The sequence below is a fragment of the Rhineura floridana genome, chromosome 2, assembly GCF_030035675.1.
Source record: "Rhineura floridana isolate rRhiFlo1 chromosome 2, rRhiFlo1.hap2, whole genome shotgun sequence".
Classification (NCBI taxonomy): Eukaryota; Metazoa; Chordata; class Lepidosauria; order Squamata; family Rhineuridae; genus Rhineura; species Rhineura floridana.
In genome coordinates this window covers 237620366-237628312 of record NC_084481.1, presented here as the reverse complement: position 1 = coordinate 237628312, position 7947 = coordinate 237620366, and positions in this window count along the sequence as shown.

Sequence of the window (7947 nt, the reverse complement as noted above, 5' to 3'; positions counted from 1 at the left end):
TAAACAACTGAAGCAGAAGAAGATGTAGTGGGAGCATCATGTATGGGAGTGTCTTTGATTTCTGCCTTTGATTCATCCCTTTCCTTTTCTACCCTTGCTTGATTTTCTTGAGTCTTGCAAGGCAAGATCTGTGATTTCTTTGCAGTCACATGCACTCCTTTTTTTTGGAAACTTCAGGCCTTTTTCAGATTGCTTTCCTTGCATTTCGTTATGGATTGCTGTTTGGTTGCTCTTTTTGTTGTAGCCTATGTGTCTGTCTTTCTGAATAATTATTTCCTGCGTGCACATTGAGCAGCAATTTTGTCTTTGCAGTGCATGTAGTCCTTGCTTGTGCATGCTCTTCTTCAAGAATCCATTTTGGTCCTTCATCTGTGATGTGAGAGGGGAAAAGAAAACAAAGATGATATATGAGCACAGAGAAATAGTTTATACATGATGTGGACTACTGTGGCTAGCAGATGTCTTCTTCTACCGCACAAAGGGGGCTTGTAAGTGGCCCATATTTTTTAACTTTTGGGCTCTAACTTTTTGAGACAGATAATGCACCAGCCAATCACTTCACAAACCTGTAACACCCGAAACTCACAAACTTGAAATGCCCCCTTAACTTAAACAGATTGAACTGGACATAGATTGCAAGAAATGCAAGTACAGACTGCTTCTTCATAGTCTCTATCCAAGGTCAGAGTTCTGTATATGAAAAGTGGTGATTACATCCATCAGCGTAATAAAAACCCCATTTTTTGCCATATTATATCACTGGGGAATGGATGTATATACAGTGGAATGAATGATTACAATATTGGAAGTAGTTCTGATGCTAGATTGAGAGTGGCTCCCAAAAGAATGGCCAATGGCATTCCCGTATCAAAGAACATTAAGAGCTCGGAAAAGTTACTTTTTTGGACTACAACTCCCATCAGCCCCAGCCAGCGCTTGCTGGCTGGGGCTGATGGGAATTGTAGTTCAAAAAAGTAACTTTTCCAAGCTCTGCAACAAGTTTCTTTCATTTCTTGTTCACATATTGCCTTCCCCCTGCATAGGCCCAGTATCAGTCTGCGAGGAATGGCAATCATGCAATGACTCTGAAATAGAAATGAGCAGTTATAAAGAACTAGATTGTAATACATAAATAGTAATTAGAAAGATACATAAATACACATAATTCAATTAATAAGGCGAATGAAGTAGTCTTTAATAAATATCAACATATAGGGCTCCTGCTGGGAGGAAGGGCGGGATATAAATCAATGAATCAATCAATAAACAAACATGAAGTAGTATTTTGGGCTCTTCAGTCACTTTAGTGCTTCTATACAGTCTCTTATTAGTTGATTAAAATAATACTGATAATCATATTATTTGTTAAAAAATGAATTCCACTTCCATAGCAATACACTTATTACAGAACTAATTCCAGAATTATTGCAGCTGTCCATTCTAGCATGCCCTAATTAAATAATAATAATAATAGACCCCTTCTTTAGTTTAACAGCATAGCTACATAACTGGTTAAAAAAAACCTGGCATGCAAAACTAGTTTGAGTATGCAAAGCTCAAGAGCCAATATTAGCTGCCTTTAGGTGTTCCTTTCACTGTTGTCTGTAGTGCTTTTTTTTTTTAAAAAAAGAAAGGAACCCCCAAAAGCAAAAGGTGGCTCTTCCTTAACTTTTTAAATTTTCAATTAAAGTCCCACATAAGCACTTGCCTGTGCCACCTCAAATTTATGCTACACAAATAATACATTGTTCATGTGTGCATATCACACCAGAGAAGGGATGGTGCCTGACCTTACCCATACAGAAATACAGCAAGGAAAGAGTTTGGCAATGCCCTTAAATAAACTCTTCTCCGTGGAGCACCAAGTAGCCTATGTAGAAGAAAATTTGCCTATTTAATCAAGCAAGCAGCTGAAGCAAGCAATCCAATTGCTGGACTGGTGGTGTGTGTGTGTGTGTGTGAAAGAGACAGAGAGTAAAAGAAGTGGTTTCATATAAGATTGCCATACTGGTATAGCCCACAGATATTTCTATCAAACTTTAAAAAGCAGGAAAATTGGGCAGCTATAGTGAATGCACTAGGGGAGCAGGCAGTGGTGTGCTGGTAAATGTTTAACAACAGGCTCTCTGAAAAAAAAAATCCAAGCTGGATTTAGAAAAGGAAGAGGCACCAGAGATCATATTGCAAGCATACGCTGGATGGAATGGACCAAGGTATTTCAGAAGAAAATCACCCTGTGCTTTATAGATTACAGCAAAGCCTTAGATCATGAAAAACTATGGAGCGGTTTTAAAAGAAATGGGGGTACCAGAGTATCTGATTGTTCTGATGCACAACTACTCTGGACAAGAGGCTAGTGTAAGGACAGAATATGGAGAAACCGATTGGTTTCCCATCGGAAAGGGTGTGAGACAGGGGTGTATTTTATCATCCTTTGTTTAATCTATATGCAGAACACATCATATGGAAAGCAGGATTGGCCCAAGATGAAGGAGGTGTGAAAATTGAGGGAGAAATATCAGTAATTTAAGATAAGTAGATAATACCATACTGCTAGCAGAAACCAGTAATGATCTGAAACGAATGGTGATGAAAGTTAAAGAGGAAAGCTCAAAAGCAGGACTACAGCTGAACGCAAAGAAGACTAAAGTAATGATAACAGAAGATTTATGTAACTTCAGAGCTGATAATGAGGACATTGACCTTGTCAAGGATTATCAATACCTTGGCACAGTCATTAACCAAACTGGAGACAATAGTCAAGAAATCAGAAGAAGGCTAGGACTGGGGAGGGCAGTTATGAGAGAACTAGAAAAGGTTCTCAAATGCAAAGATGTATCAACACTAAAGTCAGGATCATTCAGACCATGGTATTCCCAATCTCTATGTGTGGATGTGAAAGTTGGACAGTGAAAACAGCAGGTAAGAGAAAAATCAACTCATTTGAAATGTGGTGTTGGAGGAGAGCTTTGCGGATACCATGGACTGCGAAAAAGACAAATAATTTGATGTTAGAACAAATTAACCCAGAACTGTCACTAGAAGCTAAAATGATGAAACTGAGGTTATCATGCTTTGGACACATAATGAGAAGACCTGATTCACTAGAAAAGACCATAATGCTGGGAAAAACAGAAGGGAGTGGAAAAAGAGGAAGAGCTAACAAGAAATTGGTTGATTCCATAAAGGAAGCCACAGACCTGAATTTACAAGATCTGAACAGGGTGGTTCATGACAGATGCTCTTGGAGGTCACTGATTCATAGGGTCGCCATAAGTCGTAATCGACCTGAAGGCACGTAACAACCATCGGGCCAAGTGGTGGTTTTACCATTGCCTTCCTCTGAGGCTGAGAGGCAGTGACTGGCCAAAGGTCACCCAGTAAGCTTCATGGCTGTGTGGGGATTCGAACTCTGGTCTCCCAGGTTGTAGTCTAGCACCTTAACCACTACACCACACTGGCTTTCATGAATCAATATACAGTATCTATATCTATATCTGTAATTAGTAATAAAGCTGAATGATGTATGTAAAGCATTTTTTCTCTTTTCTTATTTATTATTATTTTATTACTACTTGTAATTTTCTTCTTAATAAACATTATTTAAAAATATTATTAATAATAATGATAATTAACTCTGTACAAGCCTCTATGCACTATCACAAAATTGCTTATGGGGGGGCATGGATGGTTTGAAATGGGTTTACTTTGGAAGGAAGGAACTATTTGGAACAAACGTCCCCTGCCAGCAACTAAGGCACTTGCGGGGCTTGCCTGCCCAAGGGAGGAGGGGAGGGCAGGAAGACAGAGGCCACCACTCAGCTGCTTTGCCTGCCATCCAGGCTCACCAAGCACAGACAGAGCAAGTAGCTACGAGGGGCAGGGAAGCAGCCGCTTAGTGCAAGTACGCGCACACACACCTCTCAGCTAGCACCCATCGAGGCTCACCAAGCACAGATGGAGCAAGTAGCCACGAGGAGCCCCTGCTTCCTCTCAACAACTGGCTCGCAAAACCCCCCAAAATGTAACAATGGGCTCTCGCGAGCCCCTATGAGCCGGCTCCAGCACACCACTGGGAGCAGGAGACCTGAACTCCTCTCTGAGATATTGTACTGCCCTACAAATTGGTCAAAATGCAAATACCATTTGGGTTGGTCTTTCACAGTCAAATTCACTTCCTGTGTAGCTTGGAAGAATTTGGTAATGTGCCTCTGAGCATATGGTAAGTGGTGGCAACACCTGCAATCAGCCCAAATAATAGAAAGAAGACATGTGCTGTGCTGATCTTGTTTTAGCAGGGAGGAAGCAACATTATTAAGACAGTTGATATAGTTCAGATGGTCACTTTGAATATGTCTGATTTCCTTTGCAATTTTAGTGACGTTTCCTATAGGAAATCATTTTCTTTTGTTTCTATTTCTGTGAATATGTGAAGTACAGCAACACTTTGCAAAATTTACACTAAAAAAACTCCAAACATAATTGTGTTATAATGGCACTGACTTCTGCAGAATAGTCTCCAGTGGACCTCAGGAGTGTCTCAATTTGCACAAGATAAAATAGTGGGAGGTGAAATATATTCTAGCAAAATTCTAGGTGTGCTCTATGTTTTTAATTGACTGTACACACCTTGCCTTAAATGAAGTGGTTTAAACATAGCAGGCTGAAAACATGCATCCTCTTTTTTCTAACAGCTAGAGTCATTGCTGAAGTAGCAACATATTGTAGATTTTACATCAAACTGCAGTTTCAGATTCCACTGTTAATGCACCCAAAATAGAAATAGAACATAACCTCCAATTTGAAACACAAAAGGCTATCTTCACCATCATATAACACTGACCAATAAAAAGGCTTTGAAATTAATAAAAATAAATTTGACAGATTTCTGGGATGAATAAGGAGGGAAATAAAATTTTCTAGTTTAGATTCTCTGTAGAAACATTAGTAACACAAGAAAGAAGCAACGTAAGCAGAACACCAACAAACATACACAAATATAATTCTCTATCTTTGGAGATGGCAGGTGTTGCCACCATGCACCATATGCTCAGAGGCACATGTTACCAAATTCTCCCAAGCTACACAGGAAGTGGATTGGACTGTGAAAGACCAACCCAAATGGTGTTTGCATTTTGACCAATTTGCAGGGCAGTCTAATATCTCAGAGAGGAGTTCAGGTCTCCTGCTCCCCTGGTGCATTCACTATAGCTGCACAATTTCCCTGCTTTTTAAAGTTTGATAGAAATATCTGTTGGCTATAGGTACATTCTTAAACTGCAAGGTTTTTTGCCTATTAGTGAATATATAGATAGATAGATAGATAGATAGATAGATAGATAGATAGATAGATAGATAGATAGATAGATAGATAGATAGATAGATAGATAGATAGATAGATAGATAGATAGATAGATATAGTTAGTACCACCTTAGAGAGTTTTAAAAATATTAAGCAGATTATAAATGCTTCTAAATAAATAACTATTTTATTTACATTTTTGTAAACTGCCTTGTATAATCTTGATAGATGTGGGATAGTTTAAAAGTGAAAAATAAACTATAAGATAAAACCTTCTTTCACTTTGTCAGGTGCTCCAGTCTTAAGTGCTGGCAAAGGCCTACCTCTCACAGTTGGGGGGAAGGGGGGCAGCATGTATCCAGAACTGAGAGAGAAGCGGCAGGCAGGCAGTTTGGAAGCAGAGAGAGGAGCATCCTGTCTCAGCCACTCTTGAAGCTTTCTAGCAGGCAGTGAATGGCACAGGATTGGCTTTGACCCTTGCAACATGGAGGATTATGGTCTGTAGCATTAAGTATTCCAGCTTGACCCGACTGCAGTTCCTGCCTCCAAATTCCCAGTGGAGCAGGGAGTAGGGAATATAACCTGGAATGATACCTATAGTGTCTGATAAGTATGAAAATGGAAATGGCCTGCCTTCAAGTTGATCCCGACTTATGGCTACCCTATGAATAGGGTTTTCATGGAAAGCGGTATTCAGAGGGGGTTTACCATTGCCTCCCTCTGAGGCTAGTCCTCCCCAGCTGGCTAGAGCCTGCTCAGCTTGCCACAGCTGCACAAGCCAGTCCCTTCCTTGTCCGCAACTGCCAGCTGGGGGGCAACTGGGCTCCTTGGAACTATGCAGCTTGCCCACAAGTGGCAGGGCATGTAACCCCTGAGTCACTCACTGTGGTGGGGATCTTTAGCTAGCCCTTGACACCCAGGAGACACGAGCGGAGATTTGAACTCACAGACTCTGGACTCCCAGCCAGGCTCTCCTCCCCACTGTGCCATACCAGCTGTTCTGATAAGTATACTTCACTGTAAAGTAAATAATAGTAAATAAGATTTCTGCTTACCTTGAATGTGATGGGTGAGTGCATTATATTACCTGCTTACCTTGAATTTGACAGGTGACTGCTAGGAGGAAGGGTGGGATATAAAATAATAAGTAAGCAAGTAAGTAAATAAATAAATAAAATAATTATATCACACATGCACACAGATACAGGGCCAGCACCAGGAGCTGGCATTCTCAGGCATCTGCTGAGGCTCGTACACAGCAGGGAGCCTGCTACAAACCCCCAGAGCCCTGTGACCCCAGTGTTCCTATTCCTTTCCATAACTGCCTGCTTGTCTCTTCTCTCCAAGGAAGTTAGCAGTGACAAGAGCCAGGAGAGGAGCACCAGCCTTAGCTTGCCTTGCCCTTTCTCTCTCTGGGCAAAGGTGCCAGTGGGAATTAGAGGGACAGGTCAAGTGAGTGGACAGCTACAGTGTGGAGGAGGGGTTCCCTGAAAGCATGTTGTGCAAGTGCCCCCCTCAAACTGGGGCCAACTGTGTATGTGTGATATATAGTTATATAATATATAAATACAGTGCCTTACAAAAGTAATCAAACCCCTGACCAGTGCTCTGATATTACTGAATTACAAATGGTGCATTGTAATTTCATTCTGTGTGATATTTTATTTTGAAACATTGAAATTCACAATCAATTATTGTAAGGTGACATTGGTTTTATGTTGGAAAGTGTTTGTAAGAAACATAAAAAACTGAAACATGTTGCTTGCGTAAGTATCCAACCCGCACATATTAATATTTGGTAGAGCCACCTTTCGCTGCAATAACAGCTTTAAGTCTTTTGAGGTAGGTATACTCCAGCTTTGCACATAGTGTCGGAGAGATTTTGGCCCATTTCAGGTCGTTCAGGTTGGTTGGATGTCGCTTGTGGACTGAATTTTTCAAAGAGCACAACATATTCTCGATGGGATTGAGATCAGGACTTTGACTGGGCCACTGTAGGACATTAACCTTCTTGAGCCACTCCAGTGTTGCTTTGGCCTTGCCCTTGGGATCACTGCCCTGCTAAAAAGTGAATTTCCTCCCAAGCTTCAGTTTTTTAGTGGACTGAAGCAGGTTCTCTTGCAGTATTTCCCTATATTTTGCTCCATCCATTTTTCCTTCAATTTTAACAAGATGCCTAGTCTCTGCTGATGAGAAGCATCCCCACAGCATGATGCTGTCACCACCATACTTCACTGTAGGGATGGTGTGTCTTGAGACATGGGCAGTGTTAGGTTTGCGCCACACATAGCGCTTTGAGTTTTGGCCAAAAAGCTCTATCTTGGTCTCATCTGACCACAAAACCTTTTCCCAAATCACAACTAGGGTGCACTCATGCTTTCTGGCAAACTCCAGATGTGCTTTTAGATGGTACTTTTTGAGTAACAGCTTCTTTCTTGCCACCCTCCCATACAGCCCAGTGTTATGCATACCTCTTGATATGGTTGACTGGTGCACCATCACTCCGCTCCCAGCCACTGAACTCTGTAGCTCCTTCAAAGTGATTATTGGCATCTCTGTGGTGTCTCTCACAATTCTCCTTGTTTTGGATGGCCTTTTCTTGGCAGTGCGTGGGAGGTGTGATGCAGCTTCCACTTCCTGATTAT